The sequence below is a fragment of the Sus scrofa genome, chromosome 13, assembly GCF_000003025.6.
Source record: "Sus scrofa isolate TJ Tabasco breed Duroc chromosome 13, Sscrofa11.1, whole genome shotgun sequence".
Lineage (NCBI taxonomy): Eukaryota > Metazoa > Chordata > Mammalia > Artiodactyla > Suidae > Sus > Sus scrofa.
In genome coordinates this window covers 110,294,087-110,319,958 of record NC_010455.5, presented here as the reverse complement: position 1 = coordinate 110,319,958, position 25,872 = coordinate 110,294,087, and the positions used below count along the sequence as shown (strand labels likewise).

Sequence of the window (25,872 nt, the reverse complement as noted above, 5' to 3'; positions counted from 1 at the left end):
TTTGATGGTGTCCTGTTGTATATTTAAGTCTTTCAGCCATTTGGAGTTTATTTTTGTGCATGGTGTGAGGGTGTGTTCTAGTTTCATTGCTTTGCATACAGCTGTCCAGGTTTCCCAGCAATGCTTGCTGAATAGACTTTCCTTTTCCCATTTGATGTTCCTGCCTCCCTTGTCAAAGATTAATTGACCATAGGTGTCAGGGTTTATTTCCGGATTCTCTATTCTGTTCCATTGGTCTGTCTGTCTGTTTTGATACCAGTACCACACTGTTTTGATGACTGTGGCTTTGTAGTATTTCTTGAAGTCTGGGAGAGTTATGCCTCCTGCTTGGTTTTTGTTTCTCAGGATTGCTTTGGCGATTCTGGGTCTTTTGTGGTTCCACATAAATGTTTGGATTGTTTGTTCTAGTTCTGTGAACAATGTCATGGGTAATTTGATAGGGATTGCATTGAATCTGTAGATTGCTTTGGGTAGGATGGCCATTTTCACAATATTGATTTTTCCAATCCAGGAGCATGGAATATCTTTCCATTTCTTTACATCTTCTTTGATTTCTTTGATTAAAGTTTTATAGTTCTCGGCATATAGGTCCTTTACCTCTTTGGTCAGGTGTATTCCGAGGTATTTGATTTTGTGAGGTACAATTTTAAAAGGTATCATTTTTTTGTATTCCTTTTCTAATGTTTCATTGCTGCTATATAGAAATGCAACTGACTTCTGAATGTTAATCTTATATCCTGCCACTTTGCTGAATTTATTAATCAGTTCAAGGAGTTTTGGGGTTGAGTCCTTAGGGTTTTCTAGGTATAATATCATATCATCTGCATACAGTGACAGTTTGATCTCTTCTCTTCCTATATGCATGCCTTTTATTTCTTTTGTTTGTCTAATTGCTGTGGCTAAGACTTCCAAAACTATGTTGAAGAGCAGTGGTGAGAGTGGGCAATCCCTGTCTTGTTCCAGATTTGAGTGAGAAGGCTTTCAGTTTTTCCCCATTGAGGATTATATTTGCTGTGGGTTTATCATAAATGGCTTTGATTATATTCAGGAATGTTCCCTCTATACCCACTTTGTTTATGCCCCATTTTTAATATTTTATTTTATTTTATTTTATTTTTGCTTTTTAAGGCCACACCCACAGCATATGGAGGTTCTCAGGCTAGGGGTCTAATCAGAGCTGTAGCTGCCAGGCTACACCACAGCCACAGCAACTCGGGATCCCAGCTGTGTCTGTCCTACACCACAGCTCACGGCAACACCAGATCCTTAACCCACTGAGCGAGGCCAGGGATTGAACCCGCAACCTCATGGTTCCTAGTCAGATTTGTTTCCTCTGTGCCACAATGGGAACTCCCCATTTTAAAAATTTTAGTCAGATGTTATAGCTAATCAAATTATTATTTAATAAAGGATGTGGGAAGAAGCTCACTTGGAATGCTTGAAACATTAGTCCAGGAAAGACACTTTCATGATGTCTTTATAATGCTTCCTTGGTCCAGGAGGAGTTGCTGATGTTTAATTTAGAATGTGACAAGCCACCATACTGAAACGGTCCTTCGAAGATATGACTTGACTGGGTTAATGGAAGTTAAAGAGATTCTTAGAGTAGTTGGCTTCATTCTTCCTCTTCCTTTTACAGATGAAGTCACTGAAGCCCAGAAAGATTGAGTCCCCAGGGTCACATGGTTCTAGTCGATTTGACTGGAGTCTTTTGGGGTCTTTTGCGGTCTTTGATTCCCCTATTGCTATTTCATTTTGTCCACTTACAACTATTTTAGTAATGAAGAATGAAATCATATTTCCATTTTTCCTGGGTTGGTAAAAATCAAAAGCTAATACCATTCAGCAACCTAATGACACTAAAGAGGCTGAAGACTCATTAGGGCGTCTAAGGAAAACTTAGCTTCATAGGCATCATCTTTATTCTCATTGTTGTTCGAACATTTTGTTCTTGAGTAAAGGCTTACTTAACGCACATCTGGTTTCTGTGTTTGTTCTGGAAGACAGCAGCCACAGAGGGTGACTAGAGATCCCTGGATACTGAACCTTGGGAGTTGTTTCTTAACAGCTTTATTGAGATTGTATGATTTACACATCAAAGTGTACAATTCCACATTCTTTGGTATATTTACAGAGTTGTGTAACCGTTACCATAATCTAATTGTAGGAAATTTTCAGCACCCTCCCCCAAAAGAAACCTTGTACCCACTCTTCCTTCTTCTCTCATTTCATTACACAGCCCTAGGCAACCACTGTTCTACTTTTTGCATCTTTAGATTTGCCCATTCTGAACATTTCATAGAAATGGAATCATCGACTAAGTGAGAAAGCTGGAACTTTTGACTTGTTGCTTAGGTGAACATGACTTGGTTACTCTGTGGGCCCTTTCTTTTCAACAAGACACTGTTGAGAAGACCAAATGAATTTAGCATTGTCACCTGTTTACTAGATCAAGTGGCTTATTTTTTTTTTTTATGGAGTCCCTGTATTTAAGATTCAAATAAAAGTATTCAGTATTCAAATCTTAAAATATATGGAAGTACATATCATTAATATGTTGTAGGCTATGGTGCAAAATTTTTAGGTTAGACCACTGCTTTTTAGTTGGGACCTTGAGTGAATTACTTGGCTTCTCTGACTCAATTTCCTTATCTATGAATTGGGGATTATAATACTAGTACTTACCTTTTAGGGTTATTAAGAGTATTAAATGAAATACTGTATATATAAGGTCTTCTAAGATGCCTGATGCATTATAAATGTTAAGTGAATGTTACCTATTGTTGTTATTAGTGTCGTTTATAACACTATAGAAGGTTGTTTTATTTCATTTTTTTTCTGACTTCATCTGTGTCCTACTAAGACTTGCGTTAGCTTGTAAACATATTTTCATACCATTAAACACACACATACGCACAGGAATAAAATAAAACCAGGGATGATAAAGTTAGAAAGATAATGTCAGAGGGAATAGTAATAATATTTATATAGCAGGTTTTCAACATATGGTGATATATCAGGTTAGTTCTTTAGTGTCTTTCCTAGTGGGCTGAGGGAATGTTGCCTGATCAGAAATGGGCAGAGACAGTCAAATGAGAGCCCCAGGTTGGCACCTGAGAGGCACCTTGATGATCTCTAATCTACCTTCATACCCCATGCATGAGACAGTGCCAGAGATGACAACTTGGTGTGATCTTGGAACTCACAGTATGAAGGTGAGTTCATCATCTCGTAATATATGTATAGCTACTATTTATTAAGCACTTACCACAAGCTAAGCAAGAATTAGAACCCAGAATGACTCCAAAACTATGTAATTATGAAGGAAACTCGTCTACCCAAGCAACCAGTTTCTTTGTTAATAGTTCTTTTTTTTCCTAGTTCTTCATAATAGTTCTTAGTTAATAGTTTTCTAATAGTTCTTGCATGTATTAATCTGAAATGTACACTCTCATTGGTACCCCCCCATTCCACTTCTCAGAGTGCCTTTTACGTGTGGAGAAGCACACACCTAATCAGATAGTCCCCCAGATATCAGAAAAGAATTATTATGGCCCTCACCCTGCCTCACTCTCTTGCAAGAATATTTGTATTGTTCTTTAGATTACAGAGTCCAACACACTGTAACTGTTCCTTTTTCGTGGAATATATTTTTCACTTGAGTATGCTCAGTGAACTCCTATCTGGTCTTAAAGATACCTTTCCAGTGGGCCTTTCCAGCAGTAACCTTCCCCAACACCCCCCACCCCCAGGTTGAGCACTCCCTGGTGCTCCTCCTGAACTTCTCTTCACACGCTGGGAATTAGCTGTCAAAACCTGTCTCCTCCCTTGGACTGTGAGCCCCTAATGAGAGTGGTTGACCTTTATGCTCCTGGACTCTGTGCTAGCACCTGACACGTAGTAATTACTCAACACCATGCAAGAGAGAATTTTGATCTTCTCTCATATGGATTCCTGAGTGTAACTGGTGTTACAGAGGTATCAATGATAGAAATGTCTTAGGCAAAAAAGTCTTTGACTCCCTGAGGGCTGAGCCATAGCCTATGGATTCCCTTGTACCATATGGGGAAAAAGACTGTGAAGCTCATCAGCCGATTACTGTGCCATTCGTTTTTACTTGGTAGAAAGAAGTATCCACTCATCACCACTAATCGTAAGCAAGGTACGTTTTTGTTGGGAAAGGTTGATACCTATCACCTTTGCTCAGAGAGACTTAGATAAAATGGTTGTAATACTGGCAATGTAGTTGAATCACAAAGTTCACAGTAAGCTTAATACCAGTGTTTGAATAAATGTTGATAAGAAGATACAGTCCAAGGTTACGCTTTTGTTTTAATCTGGGATCTTAGCAGTTCTTCATAGAGTATGGATGGAGGTTTTTCCTTAAAGCCTGGATATAGGGTTAGAAAAAGTATGTAACTGGGGCAGGAAGGGAGCTGACCTATTGCTGAATGAAAGAATGTGAATCTCACCAAGGCTTTGCTGTAATTCATAAAACTGATCCACACCTTACACGGATTCATTAGGGCCCAGCTAGAACATTCTTTGTGGAGTAGTTCAGGTGCCATACTGCTTCTGAGTTTGAACCTGTCAGTCTTTATCCAAACTGCGTCTTTACCTCCCATGTGAACTGCTACAATACCAGACATCTCCTAAATCCATCTTTTCCTCCCTTCACTTTTTGCCGGTTTTGTGAAGCTTTTCCCTAGATAGTGGAGTCTAAGCTGGCGGAGGCCTCAGGGGCCACTTCTGCTCTGAGTGGTCTCCAGAGGTCTGGCCTAGGTTTGGAGGAAGAAGAACCAGGCATGGCATTTAAAAGGTGCAGCCTCTGAGACAAAGAAGGAGGCGTTCTGGAGAGTGCTGACATGGCACCATCCAGGTGCTGATGGAGCACTTCCTGTTTTAGGAAGCCATCCACTCACTAGGGCCCTTTCACTCCTAGAGAGCTCAAAGTGTTAGGAAGTTCTCCTTTATGCTGATGTGACATGGGCCTCTCGAGAATATCCATCCCTGTGTTCCACCTCTGTCCCTGGAACCATAGAGGAAACATCTACTTTCATCCATAAGTCTTGATATATACAAAACTCTTCTCATTTTCATTCAGCCTAAAAACTCCAGATAGTTGCAAGCGTTCCTTATGATATCACATATTTTAGACTTCTCCAACCTGGCCCTGTTTTCTGAGTATCCATGGTTTGTCTTTGTTCCATGGCCCTCAGACTGAATACAGTATTCCAAGTGTAGACTGACTAGCAGGCTAGGATTATTAGCTCCTTTTCTGGGTCCTGCTCTTCTGATAATGTATACTAAGAGTGCATCAGCTCTTAAAAAATAATGTTAACATGTGCCATTGTGTGGGGAGGTGGAGATAACTATTTTCAAGGCAATGTGTTGAATTGTATTATATATGTTATGTCATTTAATCCTTATAACAATACTGAGGTTGGTATTACTATTGTTATTTCCTTGATTCTAAGACATTGTTGATGGCAAGATACATCATCAGTTAAATTTCAGCTTTTCAGGGAGAAAATAAAGGATGGAGATTGCCATCACACTAAACGTAGACTTAAAATGCAACAGTCATGCCAATTTTAGAAAAGTTAAAATGTGTGTTGGGGAAAGGGGGGCAGAAAGCCCATTTAAGAATCAAGGAACTATATCTTCATTCTGTAAATGAGGAGCCCAAGCTTAAGGGATCTGAGCCACTTGCTACAGTCTGTAGAAGGGAGAACCTATTCAGACCCAGCTCTGCTGACTGGGGTGTGTGCTCCCTCCACTCTTGTTACTCCCTCCTGAGGAGCCCTGCAGGCCTCTCTCTCTGCCACTCAGCAGTTTGAGTGACATGAGCACATTGCTAATCCCTCTACACCTGTTTCTGAATTTGTGATGTGCAGATACTTTGAAAACCTACTTTGTAGGATTATTGCAATGGTTAAATTATATAATATATGAAGTACTTTTAGTAAGTGCTTGCTAAATGTTAGCTGTTGGCGATGATAATTCAGAAAGCATTTATTGAACACTTACTGTATGCCTGGCATGTGGGTGTGTAAAGATTCAAAGGCAGCTTTTAACTTCAAGAGATTGAGTTGGTTTGGGGGGCAGTCCCTGGAGTTGAGATTAGACCTAAAACGTTGGCTCTGTGGCCAGTATTCTTCCTGCCTAATTCATTGGCTGTTTCTTATGTTGGATAGCCATAATCAAGCTAACCTGGTTTCAGACAACTTTAAGTAAGTGAAACCCGTATGTTGAGTCACAGTGGATTCAACACGTGACTTAAAACCAAAACTGAGTTATATTTGGTTCTGTGGGTTTGAGCAAGTTATCTCTGAGGATAGAAATTAAAGGATAGGTTTTTGTTTTGTTTCATATCAGCTGAATTGGTTTGCTTAGTCAGCTGAAACTGAGTGAGATCAGAGGATAAGCGTAGTTAATGTCTATTTCGGTGAATCATATTCTGAGCATACACCTGTCTTCCACTTTGGTGTCTACCTTTTAACATGATTTCAAAAGACTCTGTCTTTGCATTAATTAATTTGTTTTTCTAATAGAGACTAAAATAATTGCATCCTGCATCTTTTCAAACAAGCACTCAGCACACAGTCATGTGTGCCTATGAGGAGCTGAGTACTGCCACTTTTTTATTTATCTTTTGAGCTTTTCTTGGCAACTCTGTCCTGAAAAGGAAATGATCACTGACCTAGAATTTGTCTTTTCTTTAATAGTTTTTCTAGGTATTGAGACTTCATGCTTTTTCTGAGCTTATAATAGTTCTCTTTGTGATACATACTTTTGTAATTTCTTTAAAAGATACTGGTTTGGCAGAAACTTCCTGATGTGACTATTATGTTTGTGAAAACATAATGATCTCACTGGGCAGAGTGTTCTGATAGTGAAAACAGTGGAATTAAAGCAAGATTCAATGTGGAAATTGACAGATTGCTTTCTTTAAGTGTTTTGACAATGTCTTTTACCCTTGTCTTTTTGCTTATAAGTAGCAGTTTGTCTTTTTGTTATAAGAAACATAAAAATGATTTTGGCTGATGGTTATTCTTCTATAAGATCAAGGAAAATTGCCTGCTCTTCCTCTGAGGATTGATATATGTTGATTGATTTTTATAACTCTCCTTACTATTCCTATGTCTTAGCAGATTTTTTTTTCTGTCTTTTTTTTTTTTTTTTTTTTAAGATGACCGCACCCACTGCATATGGAGGTTCCCAGGCCAGGGGTTGAATCGGAGCTACAGCTGCTGGTTCTTACCACAGCCACAGCAACGTGAGATCCGAGCCGTGTCTGTGACCTACACCACAGCTCACGGCAACGCCAGATCCTTAACCCACTGAGCAAGACCAGGGATCGAACCTGCAACCCCATGGTTCCTAGTCAGATTTGTTTCTGCTGTGCCATGAAAGGAACTCCAAGCAGATTGAAAAAAAAAAACAAAACAGCCTTATGGAGATATAATTTACAAACCATACTTTTCACCAATTTAAAGTGTACAATTCAGAAGGTCACAGAGTTATCTTTATAGATTTTTACCAGTACATTCTCTCTAATGAATTTGGCTACGACTTATAGCTTTAGGCAGGTATAGGTACCATAACCAGAAACGCTTAGAAACTACTAACTTACAGCACTTCCTGATTACTTTGTGGCTTTTTATTAACTTTATATTAGTGCTATTTTAATGATGAATCGATAGACTCTGTCAGCTACGCCCATGCGTCATTAGGCCTTGCCTGTTTCTCATCATTCTTTCTGTCCTTCCTTCCTTTATCCCTCACCCTCCACACACATCAGGTTTCATCTTGTTTACCTTAAATATAGCCTTGTTTCTCAAATGTGGCAGAATTGAACTCTGATGGTTCTGTAAAGGATTACTTTCCATACCTGAGACACATCTGGAAATCATTATTTCCTGCAATAACTTTTAAGGAGAGCGGAGCCAGTATTCCATTTAGCCCACTGTCTTTTTTTTTGAAACCACCATTGGTTAGTTGGGTAATAAAAAGTAACCAGTTAAAAGTGGTGTTGTATATCCTACAAGATCCCATTTTAGGCAGCCCCAAATTGTTGTTATTAATGCTTTTTAGCTCTAGGCCTCCAGCATCAAGAGTGGGAGTGAGGGTTGGTGGGTGGGGACTTTTAAATTAAGTATAAATGCCTCACTATAACCTGCCCTTAACCCTATGCCCAGCTAAGCTGCACCCTTTTTCATTTCCTCAAACCTGCCATAGTTATGGAGATAAGATAATGGTTAGATTGAAGAGATATTTAGAATTTGACAGGATTAATTGATTGGACAGGGAATTGCTAAGGATTCAGTTTATGCAGCTGGTAGATGATGTTCCCAGTTCATTTAGGAAGGAAACAAAGGAAGAGGAAATGTTTTGGGATTTTGAAGATGATGAATTCTGTTTGGAGCCTATTAAGATCACCCAGAGCAGAAGTTCAGAGGTAGCTGGGTATATAGAGCTGAAGCTTAGGAAAAAGAAAAAGGTTCGACACAGTTACAGAGGGCCCAGTAGACACGAGTGACTGGGAACACAGAAATGGCCCTTGCCCTCAGGGAGCTCCCTGTTTTCCAGCGAAGACAGAGGGCAAGTGGAAAGGAGTGTACTCAATGGGTATCACCAGGGAGCCATAGAAACACCAAGGAAAGGAAACATTGGCATATTTTTTTTAACCATTAGAATGGGTGAGATCACCCTGAGGGTAGGGAACATGGGAAAGGGGAATCTTAGGACCCTGAAGAATACTAGCATGTAAATGCTGAGCCAAAGAAGAAAGGCTTCAAAGAAGATTCCATCTCAGTGGCACTGAGAGGGAGGAGTAAAACTAGAAGAGTGTGGGAATGTGAATGCCAAGAGAAGAGACTCTTAAGAAGAAGAGTCAAGGGTGAAGCAATAGGGTGAAGGGTGAAGGTTAAGTGAGACAAGAAAGGAGAGGGGTCCTTTGGATCATATACTATGCAGGTGTTTAGGAACTTCAGTGAAAGCTCTTAGAATGGAAAGGTGGAAGCCAGTTTCAGTGGGATGAGGGATGAAGGAAGAGTGATGATATATAAGGAGCAAATAGACAGCTTTCTTAATAAGTTGGCCTTGAAAGTGGGGTAAGAGATAGCCGGGTAGGGCCAGCTGAGGTTGGGGTCCATAAACACTGGTCCATGCCATAGTTGGATGCTTTTTATGCACCTGTTTAGATACCTTGTGGTAGGGGCCAAGAAGGCAGATGGTTGGATTGGCCGGGATGGGTTTTTTTCCAGGTGACTGCAACGGGACAAAGGGACAAGTGAGTAGAGGTTTTCAGCGGGAGAGGAATTAGGGTGATGGATCATGTGCTCTCAGCTGGATGAATGGGCATGAGGCCTCGAAGGGGCTGAGGAGAGGTTAACAGCCTCTGGGCAATGCAGTGTTGCTGGGCATCAAGGGCGTTCTCAGATAAAAGTTGCCTTCGCCGTGCCCTCCTCCTGACCACCGATAGGATGGTGATTTCTTGGCCTTAATAATGTGTGTATCACAGGGCAGATCTGCAGCCATTTCATTATGAGCCCTAAGTCGCAGATGTTTTGCAGGTTTAGCAGGAGGATATGATACCTAAATCATTATGTTCATTCATCCAAAGAAAGGAAGATGGAAGAGGTATCTCCGTTGTTCTGACTATATTACTTCCTTTTCTAGATTTGCTTCCTTTGTTAAAATTAAGCAGAATTCATTTCTGTTTCTTCTAATAAGTAGTTTGGTTAGGCACAAGGCAAGCAGACTAGCTTTCAGATATCAGGTTTGGGTGAGGAAAGTTTATAGAGCCTTGTGTACTTCTGAATATAAAGATAGCAGCATGTGGGGAATGGAGAAAGCAAGAGATATGAAATCCAGGGGCCCTAATTTGAAGGTCAGACCTGCCACTTACACAGTGTGACCCTCACTGAATGGTTAGACCTTTTAATTATTTCAGACCATTGCTACTTCAGCTGAAAAGAGGGTTGAAATAAGACTATTTCCCTGCAAGGCTTAGGAAGGTCAAATAAGATATATGTGTGGGGAGTTCCCATTGCGGCTTAGTGGTTAACAAATCTGACTAGCATCTATGAGGACACAGATTCAAGCCCTGGCCTTGCTCAGTGGGTTAAGGATCTGGCGTTGCTGTGAGCTGTGATGTAGCTTGAAGATGTGGTTCTGATCCTGTGTTGCTGTGGCTATGGCATTGGCTGGCAGCTACAGCTCCGATTTGACCCCAGCTTGGGAACTTCCAAATGCTGCATGTGCGGCCCTAAAAAGCAAAAATAAATAAATAAATAAATAAATATAAAATGTATGTGTGAAATATGCTTTGTAATCTAGAAATCTTTATGCACATGGTGTTCCCTGTTTTGCCCATACTGTGAGGTATTTCAAGTCTTATTCATACTCACACATTTGATCCACAAACAGTAGCCCAGTAGACACTAGGAACTGGGACTATTGAGATGTCCCCTCCCTTCAGGGAACTGAGAGTCTTGTAGAGGAGACAGAGGCCAAATGGAAAAGAATGTTTTCAATGGACTCACCTCTCTGCTGTAAAAGCACTGAGGAGAGGCAATCTGAACCAGCCTGCGAGGTCAGGGGAGGCTTCCTGGAGGAGGTGGCACCTGGGACAATTCAGAACATATGATAAGAGTTAGGCAAAGAAGAAAATTGGAGGGAGACCAAGCTGCAGAAAGGCAGCCTGTTGAAAGCCTGAGAGGTTGGAGAGCATGGAGCATGTTTGGTTATTAAAGTCCAACTAGCAAGGAAACATAATATAACTTCAAAAGCTTGCCTCTGAAGTTACAGGGAGAGAGAAGTGGTGATAGGAAAAAACCCACAAAAAGTTTATTAATGGAGCGATGAGAGGAAGGTTGGAAAGACGCAGAGGTGGGGAATAGATGAGGTGGGCTCTTCTGGGGTTTTGGTGGGAAAAAAGGCAAATGTACAGCATAAGGTGGAGAGTAATGAGAATTCCTCCCTCTTTTTACAGTGAAGTAAACTACGTGAGGTCATTTTGTATCCCTGGCACCTATCCTGGTGCTCAGCCCATTGTGGTTGCCCCTTAAGTACCCACTGCGTGAATTACATCATCCCAAGCCTGGAAAACAAGATGACTTGCCAGTCCAGCTGGCACATGCTGCCTCTCTCCAGTTCACCGAAGTCTGGCAGACTGTCTTTCAGTCTGGCATTTCTTGTTAGCACTGATGCAAGCCGGGTGCTTCTGACCCTCAGGGATGTCACAGAGTCAGGTGTCAGTAGAATAGCTCTGTTCCTTAGGAACATTCACAGGAGTGGTGGTTTCTTGAGCCAGGACCAAACTAGTTCTTTCCCAATGAGGCTGGCAGCTGGTCCACACCCACTGAGCACTGTCTGGGACGACAGCGGCTCATTCTGCCTGTCTGGTCGTACCCCTTACACATTTGGACGTGGCTCAGAGCTGGACTATGTGGAATGAATCTGCCCCTGAAACAGACTTGTGCAAACATGCAGAGCATGCAGGAGGGCTGAGTTCTAGTCTCAACTCTGCTTTCTCTGTGTGACCCTGGGGCTCTATCTTCTTCTCAGTGCATCAAAAGAGGTAGAACCAAATGATTATCTAGATCCTCATGTGTACTGGATGTTACTGGCCAGGTTCTGTATCCACTGGTTTCAACAATCTAAAGATGGTATCCTCAGTTCTTACCCAGTGTCTGCCACCAGATACATGAGCCATATAGGTTTATTGAGTTGATTGCATTAGCTTCTGTTTCCTCTCCCTCTTTTTCCTTCTCTCCCCCTGCCCCACTCATAGTCACTTACAAACACCCAGGATAAAATAGTGCCCATTGATGATGCAATTTCCTGTCTTCATTTAATTCATTATTTCTCAACAAATGCTAAATAAATGAAACAGATCAGACTAGACTTCTTTCAGGGACAGCAAGGAGCTTAAAGCCCCAGAAGTGCAGAGGTCAGAGGAATTAGGAGGTCATATCCAGGTCCAGAGAAGAAAAAGGGCTGTGATCACATAGTGAAGCTAGACATGGGGCTGTGATTGGAGAGGCTGGACCCAAGTTCAACACATTATCAGTCTGGGTGCTCTAGGAGTTCATAGCTCAGTAAGAGTGAAAGAGATGCAAATAGATAACTTTAGCAAAAATGATGCTGGGTTTGTATGAAGGAGACCAAAGGAATAAAAATCCACTGAGTTTTCTACTTCCCACAGTTTGTTTGGCATTGAGTAAACCTGTCTGTTACCAGGTTTTATGTTTTTACTTCACTTGGCTAAAGAAATCAGTGCTTGATGATTGGCCTACCTTTCCTATTAATGATACTAATAGTTATAGTAACAGTAATATTTGTAATATTAACTATGTATTAAGTTCTTACTTTTTGTCATATACTTGGTAAACTACTTTATATGTAATATTCTACATCTTATTAGGTAGGATTAGCCCTGCTTTACAGATAAGAAAACTGAGGCTTAGAGAGACTCAAGTAATATTAGGCAAAGCAAGAGGTTACTACTTACAAGACTAATAAGTGGCAGAGATAGAATTAAGACCCCATGTTTTTAACCCAGGGGAACACTCAGGGTCTGTACATTGGTTGCAGATAAGCCAAAACAGTAAGGAAAGATTGGGGGCTGATGATGGGGATCTTTTGTCAGGGTAAACCCAATGGGTTCAAAGTTCTCACCTAACTTTTGACTAGCTTCCTGTAGGGATGATCCAACTTCCTGTCCTCAATATCACAGAAGAGATGAGGCATGCCCCCAAAACCTTTGAGATGCAAGTGCCACCAAAGACTTAGGAAGCAAGTGCTGCAAAGCTTAATCAGGGGAGATGCTGCCCCTGTTTTCCAGGGATGGGTGGGAGAGCCAGGAGAGTTAGTAAAAGACAGTGTGGAAGGTCTCATCAGGTGGAGAAGTCGAGGAGGGAGGTAGGTAAATGACAGAAGTTGCATGAGCGGGGAAAGGACCAAGACCACATGTAGAGCTTGGTGCATAATTATAAATCGGACACCCACGTGACCACTACTCAGGTCAAGAAACAGACCTGTGCCAGCCAGGCCAGAACCCAGTTCTATGTACCCTGTCTCAGTGCCAAACCCCTGCTCCCCAGAGCAATCACTGTCCTTATGTTTCTTCATGGTTTTTATCACCTGAGTATCATCCCCAGCCCATAGAGTTTAATCTTGCCTATTTTATCATTTTCCTATTTAATTTGGATTTTGAGTCACCTTGAATCTACAAGTTCTCTTGTATTCACTTCCTTATAATTTTTCTGTTGATGAACCCAGGACGTTTGACTTCTGGAAATGCCCACAGTTGGGTTTTTCTGATTCCATCCTTGTGGTACAGTTACTGTATCCCTCTGCCCTCTGCAACTCCTGTAAATTGTCAGTTGGGTCCAGAAGTCTGATCAGATGAAAGCTTAGTCCCTAGGACCTGTTTGACCAGACAGGAGTGAATGAATGGAGCTAGAGTAGGAGGTTGGCCTATAAAGGCATTTTCAGGCCAGATCAGAAAGTGTCTTGAATGCCATGATAGTGAGCTTGAGGTGCAGTGTGTGTTTGTATAGGTGGCAGGGGGTGAGGAGACTCACAGAGGCCCAAATTTGTAGGGTTTTGAACCAAGGAACAGCATCTTCACAAGTATCCTTTCCAGCTACATATCTATGTAGGAGTGGCTGTTGGTCATCATGTTAAAAGGGTGAACTGATGAGTGTGAACTCTTGAAATAAAATGTAGATGGTTGGTTGTCATTTCTATAGTACTGTGATGTATTATAAGGTTGCTAAAAATTTCCTATAAATACATTGTCAGTGAAACTATGTGAATAGTGCTTTAATAAACATGGGGGTGCATGTGTCTTTTTTAAGGAAAGGTTTGTTGGGATATATGCCCAGAGTGGGGTTGCTGGATCTATGTCTAGTCACTTATGATGGAACATAATAATGGGAAAACCAAGAATGTATACATGTGTGTGTAACTGGGTCACCATGCTGTACAGTAGGGAAAAAAATTGTATTGGGGAAATAACAATAAAAAAATTAAAAAATTAAAAAAAAGAAATTAAACTAAGAAACCCATTAAAATAAAAAAAATAAAATGCTTAAACATTAAAAAAATAATATACATATTTTTGGGAGTGGCTTACAAATATAAGACTAGGTCCATACAACATTGTAAATAAACTAAAAATAAATATACTTCAATAAATATATGCATAAAACATAGCAATAAAAAAAGTAAGACTAGGTCTAGAGAGAAACATATGGGTCTTAAATCAAGAAGTGTAAAAGGAGAGTTCCCGTCGTGGCGCAGTGGTTAACGAATCCGACTAGGAACCATGAGGTTGCGGGTTCGGTCCCTGCCCTTGCTCAGTGGGCTGTGGTGTAGGTTGCAGACGCGGCTCGGATCCTGCGTTGCTGTGCTTCTGGTGCTTCTGGCGTAGGCCGGTGGCTACAGCTCCGATTCAACCCCTAGCCTGGGAACCTCCATATGCCGCGGGAGCGGCCCAAGAAATAGCAACAACAACAACAACAAAAAAGACAAAAAAAAAAAAAAAAAAAAAGAAGTGTAAAAGGAACAAATCAAAGAAGGGTGTCTGTTGAGAGGGAAATTTTACCTATTCTGCTTAAGAAATCCAAAAATACTCTTTTCCCAAATGGCATGTTGAAGACTGCCACCACCAGTAGAATTTAAATAGGTCAATGGACTCACAAGTATTATTTCTTAGAGTGTTGAGGAACTTCTTGACTTCATTATTCACCTTGTTTTACTTTTAAAAAGTAAGAAGTCCAGTTTATAATAACAGCACCTCACACAGATAGCACGTGCTATATGTAGCATGACTTTAGGCCATGCATTATTCTTGGCATTTTATACATTGACTGATTTAATCATCACAACAATCCAGTGAGGAAGGCATTACTACTCTCTGCATTTTATGGACTGGGAAATTAAAGCACAGAGAGGAAAAGCTGCTCGTGTAGGTTTATACAGCTTCGTAGTGGTGGAATGGAGATTAAAATTCAGGTAGTCATGGGATTCCACTAGGTTGCCTCTCAGCTAGAATCCAGGTGGGGGCTGGGCCAGTGGCTCAGGTGTTTTCCTTATAGGAAGGCTCCTCCATATCTGTTTTCAGTCTGAAATATCCATTCTCTGTCGTTTCATTGGGACTCCTGGCCCACTGCACACTGTGGCTGAATGACCAGGCCCAGGGCCTCTTTGCTCTTTGAGTCTCAGTTCAACTCACCTCTGCTGTGGCGATGACAGTATTACCTCCTTTCTAGGGTGTTCTGAAGCTCAAATGAGATCAAGGCTAGGAAAATGAGCTAAAAGAAATAAAAAACTACATATTGGTTATAATTTTTAATAATTATTGTTACTTTACTTATTTTTGAGAAATCTGTGAAATGAATTTCATTATATTTTAAATGTTGGGGCTCTTAGAATAAAGAAAGAGACTTCGTAATTTGAAGAGTTAAATGACCCAGTGCTAAGGAGGGGAAATTTTCAAATGAATTTATTAAGGTTTTCTTGTTTTAAAAGTTTAAGTGAAGCAATTTTAATATGTACCCTAGGCCTATATTCTATTGAATTTTGGATCGTCTTCTGTATTTATAGGGGTTTTAAAACATATTCTATGTATGTCTTCTTCAAATCTGGGCTTGTTTAATTTTGCCATTTGCCTAGTAGGTTTTAAAATTTTAGTGTAATGTAATTTACTAATTTTTCCTTTATGCTTTGTGCTTTTTATTTCTTGTTAAGATTGCTTCCTGACCCTGACCTGATGTCATAAAAGCATTCTTCTATATTTTATTGCAGAGGTTAACATTGTTTGTAATACTTTTAAAATAAAAAGTAAAATCCTAAAATAAGGATTTTAATCCACATGGAAATTCTTATAGAAACTGTGAGCTAGAAAACTAATTTAATTTTATATTTCTTTATAAATATCCAATCGTCTCAGCATTGTTTGGTGAAGAATTCATTTTTTCTTCACTAACTTTTTAATGCCACTTTTTGTCATACACTAAGAACCTGTGTATATATATATATATATATATATATATATATATATATATATATATATATATGTAGGTTTGTTTTGGGATCTCTATTTGGTTCTATTTATCTATTTCTGTACCAGTACTATACCATTTTAATTTCTCCAGCTTTATAATAGTTTTGATATCTGGCTGGACAAGACAACTCCTTATTCTTAATTATTTTCTGATATGAATTTAAGATGATTTTGTCAAGTTCTGTGGGAAATTCTTGGGAATTTAAATTAGTTAATTAATTTGGGGAAAACAATGTATATTCTTTTATTCAGTTCCATATTTATTAAATTCAGGTTTTTTTTTTTTTTCACTGTCTTGTGGCCTTTATTTGTTTCTGATGAGTTTAATGGCAGTTTGTGTCCCCTGAATGTTAATAAGACATTTTTCTCAGACTGCTTCTAAGATCTTCTTTTTTTATACTTCAACCGTTTGATTTTAACATGCCTAGGTGTGATTTTCCTTGTATTTATTCCTTCTTGGGTTTCACCAAACTTCTTCAATCTGTAAATTTATTTGTTTTGCCAAATTTGATAAACATTTTAGCCATTATTTCAAACTTTGTTTCTTCTTTCTCTTTTTCTCTCTAGCCTGTCCTCTTGGGACTTAAATTACATGAATGTTAGGCCTTTTGATATTACCACACTAAATCACTGGGGCTCTGTTCATTTTTTTAGAAATCTGTCTTCCCTTTTGTCTGTTTTTCACTTCAGATAATTTCTGTGGATCTATCTCTCTTCAAGTTCATTGACTCTTTCTGTCATTACCATTTTGATGTTAAGCCATCCGGTGAATTTTTCTTTTTTTCTGCTGGGTTTTTCTACTTGTTAGTTCATCAAAAACATATTTTACTTTACATTCTTGAACATGTTATAATATTTGCCTTAAAATTTTTGTCAGTAAATTTCTACATCTCAGAATGGGCCTCCATTGATGGCCTTTTTTCTTCAGAATGGATTCTGTTTTCCTGTTTTTTCTGTGCCCAAATAAGTTTGGATGATATTGTAACTGATTTTTTACAGAGACGCTGGATTCAGTTATGTTCTGTTCAAGAGTTTGTTTGTTTTTCATAGGGTGTTAACTTGTCTGGAGTCATACTTCAAACTCTGTTCCCTTTGTTGGGCAGCAGCAGAAATCTCTGGTGAAGTCATACTAGCTGAGTTGCTTTGGAGTGTACCCCATGTTTATATGGTTCAAGAGTTGGCCTAAGCAGAACTTGGCATTGCCCCGTGTGGCTCTCTCCTTTCTAGGGCTTCTCAATTTACTTTTAAGCTGTCATAATTGCCATTAAATTTATTTTCTGGTTCTTTAAGCCAGTACAATTATGGATTTTCTATCTGAGTTTTGTCACTCTATTAGCATGGACAGGGTGTGCCCTTAGACAAAAATGGTACTATTCCTTTCTTCCAAATGATGATTCCTTTCCAGTTTCTGCTTGCTTTCGGTTATTCTTCAGTCAGTTATTTTTTATATTTTGTCCAGAATTTATAGTCATCATCTGTGGGAGCTACACATCCATTACTGAAAGCCAGAAGTTGTGATCCTGGATAGTTTTTAAAGTTTCTCATTTTGTAGCTTTCACAATTTCATGCAGTTTCTTTCCAGAGCAGCTGAGTATACTTCTTATAGTCTTTTTTAAAACAGATAATGCAGCTCTTTGAGGCTCTCTGTTTTTGTAAGAGTCTCACTTCTAGGTCCCTGCCTCCCACAGTCCTGAGATCATGTCTCCAGGCTGTCATCTGGGGATGGAAAAGTAATCCCAGACCCTTTAACCATGATCAAAATCCTTTAGGCCCCTTTAGCTTAAGTTCCAGTATACCACTCTGACCTTGTTTCTTCACTCTAAGAAACTGAAAGTTCTCCTTCACTGTTGTTTTTGTTGCATGTGCCTCTGTTTTTACCCTTGAGTAAGTATTTTCTAAAAATGATTACAATTTACTCAGCAGTTCCGTTTTTGCAGTGGGAAATGGCCAACTGCATTAATCTGTTTGGTTTCCAGACATACACAGCAGTGTTTTCTATAGTGAGAAGCAAATAGACTCCCCTCCATCCCAACCCCCAGAATACAACTCTGTGGCTGCTAATTCTTTTACTCAGGAGGGAACTGAAGTTCTGTTATTGATATTGATGGACTTTGGACAGAGGTTTTGTAGCTCTTAGAATAACTAAGGGCATAGAAGGAACTAACATGATTTCAGCATCTACTATAGCCCAATCTCTAAGCTATTCACTTTATATCATTTAGTTCTTATAATTCCTTACTTTAATGGTATTACTTGCAGTTAACAACACATTAGAAAATTGAGACTTTAAAGAGCCATAAATAGCTTGTTTCAGTATAAGGAGAATCAGAGTTCAAGCTGTTTGACTCAAAAAATCACATACCTTCCATGGTATGCTGCTGTCTCAATGATTTTTTTTGTAATTATATAGATAAGTAAAAAGTTTGGGATTTTGCTATGTTTACCAGCAGTCAAGACAAAATTTGAGAGCTTATTAGCACTGGAGAATGTCTGGAGGAGTTTACCCACGTGTGTTTGCCAGTTTCATTCTTTTCATAGGTGAAATTCATGGGTTATCATTGAAAATGCTTTATTTGATGCCTAACGTCACACTAATGGAGGTTGTTTGCCAGTTCCTTTGGAGGGAAGTGCAAAAAAGAAATCATAGAATTTTAGACAGCAGGAAATAATTTTAATGATAAACAAAGTCTTTATATGAGAATGTAGTTTCTTCTAGCTAAATGGGACTGCCATCATAACATGCAAAGAACAGTTTTAAGAAAAAGAAGCAGAAAAAGTAGAAATGATTATATTAAAACCCTTGAATAGCTATAGCTTCTTGATCAATGTGTGTTCTTACCAAAAGCAACATTGTGCTCAATAAAAAAATCTTTATTTACTATTCTGAGCTGGTGAAAGAAATTTCTTCTTAAAGTTATTTCAAAAGAGATTAAAGCTATCCCAGAAAAAAATATTTATCTTGTTCATATATTGCTCACCCACTGAATCTTGGTGTTCTAAATCTCCCTTAGTAAGAAAAATGTTTGTATCACTTAGCATAATTTGTCAGCCAAAATAAAGTGTGTTTCTATAATTTATATACAGTTAGCTTCTTCTCTTAAAAGCCTGTCATGATGCATATTCTATTCTTGGCCATAAAAATTGAGCATTTGTTTAGAATTGAAGGATATTATTTTTAGAAGTCCAACCACAGTTTATAACAATGCTAATTATCCTTCTTTTTATAAAGAGGAATTTTCCCTTTGAGATCCTTATTTTTTTATTTTCTTTTTTTTAAGTTTTATTGAAGTATAGTTGATTTACAATTTTGTGATCGCTTCTGCTGTACAACAAAGTGATTCAGTTGATTTAAGACAATTCAGTGGCTTTGCAAAGTCTCTCATCATATCTAATAAACTTATTATTAAACTTCAGAGTCAAGAGGGCTCCCCATATTTTCTCTTCAACACAAATGTTGATAATATACATTGTAATTTATAGAGGCAGGAACAAATCTTACTTCAATTTTGGCTTAGAATCATCACCTGAATACCCTTTGCATTTGGGCTGGGTTTTTAATCTCCTGGTTGGTGTTGCTTAGATGTCTTGTTTTCCCTGACATTTAGTGGTGCTGAAAGAAGAATTTTTCTTATGTGAATATATTTGTTGTAAAATCCTAAACACAGACAGCTGCTTGTTAACTTCAGGATTTAGGTATGGAAACCGAGTACTACAGCCCAGGTTAGTCAAGGCAAAAACAGGAGCAAACCAGGCAGCTGACTCCCATCAGGTAGCTGTGTGACTTTGACCAGATAACTTAACCTGTCTGAGTCCTCAGCTTCCTTCTCTATAAAAGGGAGATAAGGATAGCACCCTCTCCATAGGCCTGTTGTGAGGGCAGGTTGAATTAATGCATCCAAGCACCTGTAGCCTTGCCTGGAACATAGTAAGCACTATTCAAGTTTCTTTTTATTATTACTGTTAACTTGAGCACAAAATGGATTTCTTTAGGAGGCAAGATGGTTCAGTGGTTCATGCTGGTTCTAACAATATCCTAGTCTGGATAGTAGAGCCTGAGCTAAGGTAGGCTTTACTGGGAGCAGCAAGAGGGAAAGGAGAAGAGAAGAGAGGCAGGGAAGAGTGGGAGGTGGAAAGTTACTCAGCTGGGCATAGATTCATAAAAGTCAGCTAATTGATGGATCATATAGGATAATTTCCAGATTGGCTGTGTGGTACCAGTGTGTTCAGCATAGTCAGGAGAGGAGAGGGGAATAAGGTACATCTTCCATTCACACAGGCTGTGTGGCTCAGTTCCCCATGCTCCTCCTGCCTCCTTTTTCCCCCCACCACCCATCCCAACACACACACACACACCCTGGTGCTGTACTCTTCAGAAGACTCAGGATGAGGCAGTTCCTCCGAGGTTCTGGCCAGAGGTGGATGGAGCTAGGATGCTGGATCCGTGGTAGCTCCTGCTGGGTTGTACTATGGAGGCTGTGCTCAAGCCCTGCCCTCAGCCAAGAGGAAGCCATGATGGCTGGTGGCATTAGAAGACGAGGTGAGGGTGGCGATGATGGGGCTCTCCGTTGAGCCAATGGTAGAGGCCAGGGAGCCATCCAGGGAAGCCCGTACACTGGGACCAGCCCCACCACCCACAACTATGCAGCCTCAGTAAGCTGCTGTGGTTCCATGTTCTTGATTCTAAATGAGGTGATCCTGAGGCTTAGAAGTGATGCATGTAATATACCTTTAGCGCTTGGCCCAGAGTAGGCACTCAGTAAATGACAGAAAATGCTTTCCTATCAACTCATATTTGAACTAGACATCAGTTTCTCTTAACACTTGTATTTGTGTCTGGAAATGAAATATCTGTTTGAATTCAAAGATATGACAGAGACGAACTAGAAGAAGCTGATACTACTGCAAAGACGGTAATATTTAATATAACACTAGAACTTGTCAAAAAAATAACTAAGAAAGCTTATGGCAGAGAACAGAGGCCATCCCAGGAGGCCAGAGGATTTAGGGAAAATCATGAGAACTGAGAAATGATTTTCATGCTAAAATTGCTAGTGTAATTGTAGATTTGTTTTTGTTTTTTAGCTGGGGAGTGGGGAAGAGAACATATTTTCCAACCCCTGTTCTGTGGATACAGAGAGTCCAGATTATTTAGCACCATCATCTCCAATCTCAACACCTCAGGGAGAAAAGCAGTCAGTGTTAGGCCAAATAGAGGCTTGGATATGAAACCAAGAAAGAAAGATGACTAAGTGAGAGATTTCTGGGCTCTGGGGGCTGCAGAACCAGATTAGATATGATGCTCAAAAGGAGGATAGTGTTTGGGAATTAAACCTTTATCTCTTAGAACCATATAAGTAATAGCAAGTCTGTCATGTTTGCGTTTTACAGGGGAGAAACGCTGGAGGCTATTGGTTGCCCAGGTTACACTGATAATGAGAGAACGAATTTAGGTCACCTGACCTGTCCCCCACACCACTGACATTTAATTATCTGTCCAAGGCTTATAACCAGCCCTCTAGTGATATTTGTGGAACTGATGTTCTCTTTAAAAAATTCAAAGATCAAAGTAAACATTGAGTTGGGTTCTTTTTGATACTTTTTTTCTCAAAATATATAATCTGGAATGTAAAATATGGTAATATCATTTGCTTTATTCAAGTAAGCTAAACTCAAAAATTTATCCAAGGATTACTGTGTCACTAGAGATTGAGTCTAGTACTTGAGAACACATTTATGACTTTTGTATTTCAGGGAGCATCAAATCAATTCTTTACAAATCACTGCTGTGTAATATATTTAGGGAAGTTATGTACTATGGATCTGCCAATTAACTTCATCAAAATGAAAAATGGGACGAAAGGAAATCCCCATGATTCAGTTTGGTTTTAAATGATCTGATTATAATTCATTCGCATTCATACATCACGATATGATTTTTGGCTTAGAAATCCATTGCATTTATTTCCCTTGGTAAGCAAACATCCCGTATTAAAAAAGTGTGAGGGGAAACTTTCTAACCTATGTTAGGGAAGCGAGAAGGAAATCACAGTTATCATCACAAAATGAAAGTTGAAGGGTTTTTTGTTATTGTTATTCTTTTTTGAATTGTTTTATTCTAAGACTGCAAAGCAAAGAGTAAAGGTATTCCTGTGTCCATCCTTCCTCCACCCCCAGTTCCATCTCTAGCTGGTTAAGGAGCTAGATCTTGGAGTCAGATCAATCAAGGACAGATCCAGGGACGTCACTTCCAGCTAGGTGGCCCTGGACAAGTTGCCAACCCTCTCTAAATCTCTCATCTTAAAAGTGGGGGCGGAGTTCCCGTGGTGGCACAGTGGTTAACGAATCTGACTAGGAACCATGAGGTTGCGGGTTCAGTCCCTGCGCTTGCTCAGTGGGTTAAGGATCCAGCATTGCTGTGAGCTGTGGTGTAGGTTGCAGACGCGGCTTGGATCCCGCATTGCTGTGGCTCTGGCGTAGGCCAGTGGCTACAGCTCCGATTCAACCCCTAGCCTGGGAACCTCCATATGCCGCGGGAGCGGCCCAAGAAATAGCAAAAAGACAAAAACAAAACAAAACAAAACAAAAAGTGGGGGCAACAAAAGGCCCCAGCTCCTAATGTTGTTGTGAGAAGTCAAGACGTCATGTAGTTAGTCTTTTTGTAAAGTGCCTGGCATACGGTATATATCCAGCAGGTATTAGCAAATGTTAATATTTATTTTAACATTAATAGTCATAATTGATATTACTATTCTTATATTTTGGCCAAGGCAATGTTTATCTGGGAAGGAAAATACCTGTTCCCTTTGATGTTCTATTTCCCAATCATGTTGAAAATTAAGATCAGAAGAAAACTCTACATTTCTCTGATTTCACCACTAAATAACTGGAGGTAATTAATGTTCCCTGCAAAGATTTTTAATTCTGGTATTTAACACCAGGGGAAAAAAGAAATCCTATTTACTTCCCGGATACAGATGCAAACAGAAATAAAACACAGCTGCTCTTATCGCTCCATGGGCACCATCTCTACTTGGTACCGAAAGAGATAATGAGCTTGCAGTATAATTTCATAGGGAGGTAACAAAATCAATTGCATTATCTCAAGTGTAAACACTGAAGGCCTTATCCCATTGCTGGTTAAGATGGGCTGTAACTGTGACAGCTGCTCACCCACCATTATAGATTATTGTAGATAAAAGAAAACATGGGCTAATAAATTACAGTTGGACAACGTAGGAGTGTAGATGGCCTTACAGCATGATATTCAAGAGACCAGCAATACAGTTGTTGAATGGAAAGTCAACACAAAGCAACCATGCACTCAAGTGAAGGCAGTGATGGATAAATAATTTGGTTCATTTTCCATTATTAAATGGTAAAGTCTTCACAGAAGCATGAATGCATCTGCAAAGCCTTTGGGCCAACTGAAATGCCATGTAATCTTACAAAATATTATTAACCATAAAAATAAAAGGCTAAGAAGAAGTTTAGCAGGCTGTCAGGATATTTTGTTTCCATAATCGTAATGACAATTTGATCCCTTTAAAGGGTGGTGATTAAAGTAGAGAATATCTATTGTTGTTATAGAACTTCACCTTCATGTAAATGATTAAATTATAGACATTCGAGCCCATAAAGGAAAATCAATAGTTATGAACCTCTGTAACCAAGTGCATGAAATTTCAGAACCAGATAAATCTGTGTTATAAATTCAATACTGACACAACTGGAGTGACCTTGGACAACTTATTTAACTAAATCATCAAAGTTTGAACGCGGATAAATCAGAATAGTTATGAAGTTCAGGTAGGATCATTGTGAGTACTAAATAACATTATCGTGCTAAAATGGTGCTTAGCATGTTGTAAACACTTGAGGATAAATAGTAAGAGGATTCCTTTCTGTTTCTCTTCTCACTCTTCTTTAAAGTTTTCACAAGTGTATATCCTTCTTTTCTCTCTGAAATAAGCTTTTTTAGCTTGATCCAGTTACTCTACAATTTATTCCATTTAGCTTGCAATATGCAAATTACTCTGGTTTCTATATATCTTAAATTAACCTGCATTTTTAACAACAATACTCTGTCCAAAAGGAAAGTCATTTGGAGTAAGTAACCCTTGGTTTCCTCTTATGCTGAGAAAATTAACAGAGTTAACCATTAAGCTGTTTAATCAATGGAAAATACCTAAAGTCTTTGCAGATTCACAAGTAGCAATGATCTGATGTAATTTCTTACTTGTTTTTTCTTGTTTCACTTCCTATCTTTCATTACTTTGTATTTTAAATAAAGCAACTCAATTCACGGTTGGCATCTAATAAGTGTTTGCTGGATCGGAGGGAAGCAATTAAATATTTAAATTATGACTATCGGCAATGGCTTCTCATATTCCTATGAAAAACAACTGCAGTTAATTTCTTAGGAAAGGAAAAGGGTTAAAGTGATTACCTTATAAGAGGAGGCTGAACAATTTATAGCATCTTTTATTTAATTTAGGGTTTGAGTGTTAAAGGGCCCTTAGAGATGAAAATGCTCAATCTCCTTAATTTATAGAGGAGGATATGAAGGCCCTGAGTTTTAATGGCTGGGCTGCAAGAGGAATTCATTTCAATTTTTTGCGTTTGAGTCAGCTTCTAAAGGGACTTGCTCAAGGGCACTGGTTTTTTGAAAACTTCCATCTATTCTAGAGGCACTTACATATATCAAAAAATGTACAGGAAAATAAAGACCATGATTGAGAATGTCAGCTTTTGGGTCAGAGAGACCTGGTTTCAAATTCCTTTCCTGTCACTTACTAGTTACGTGACCTTGGACAGATTGTCCAATGTATTTATCAAGTTACCTAATTTCTCCATGCTTCGGTTTCCTTATCTCTAAAGAGGGGATGACAAACTCCTGTCCTCTTCAAAATGAAAATACCAAATCTTTATAGATCTATTATTGATGATAAATGTGACAAGGTATATAAAGGATTATCACCCAGCCAGGTGCATAGGAAAATTTACATGGTTAAAGTACACATTAACTCTTATTATAATATGAAGTGGGAGAAAAAGTTGAAGGGAAGTGATGCAGGCAAGGATAGTCCTATACCTTGCTCATAGTAGGTCACAAATTTGGCTCCAAGCTTCCTTAGAGCCAACATGGAGGAAGAAACATGATTGATTACATAGTTCACAGAGAACTTAGAAATACTGATTCTATACATCTGGCCAAACCAGTACCACCCTCCTCTACTCTCGTCTTTGTACAGTTTCTCTTTCTAGCAGATGCAGCAGGATAGGTCTTAGAGACTTATCAAGTTACAATAAGGCTGCCCCAGTCTGCCCAAGACTCAGCATTTCTCACAGAGCTGCCCAGCTTCTTGATAGCACCTGTAGGTGAGAACTCAGCTAAGTGTCTTCTGCTGAATACATGCCATTCTCAGGAAGGCCAAGATCGTAGAGGAGGCCAGGCATGAAGTTGGAGTCACATAGCTTCATTTCCTTCACTTACATCAGGCATACCTTCATTGCAGGAACCAGACTTTTTACATATTCACTCATTCTATATCACAATGAATAGGTGGTAAATGCTCCATAAATATTTGTGATTTGCAATAATAAGTGAACATGTGAAGAGGAATTACTGGTATGGAAGCTCTCCTGTTTTGGGGTCTGGTTGTAACAGAACGATTACTTGAGGCAATGCGGATTTTTCACCCAACTCCAATGACAGCATTCAAGGCTTAAGTCTCAGTATGTTAAATGAAAAATAAAATCTCTATGTACTATTCTTCCCTGGGTACTGGTGG

The 25,872-nt window shown here is 39.3% G+C and overlaps 1 protein-coding gene across 13 annotated transcripts in view; it reads left to right on the top strand.

Annotated features, from left to right (window-relative positions):
- PLD1 (phospholipase D1) overlaps positions 1–25,872 on the top strand; it is a 224,052-nt gene that overhangs the window by 56,361 nt on the left and 141,819 nt on the right.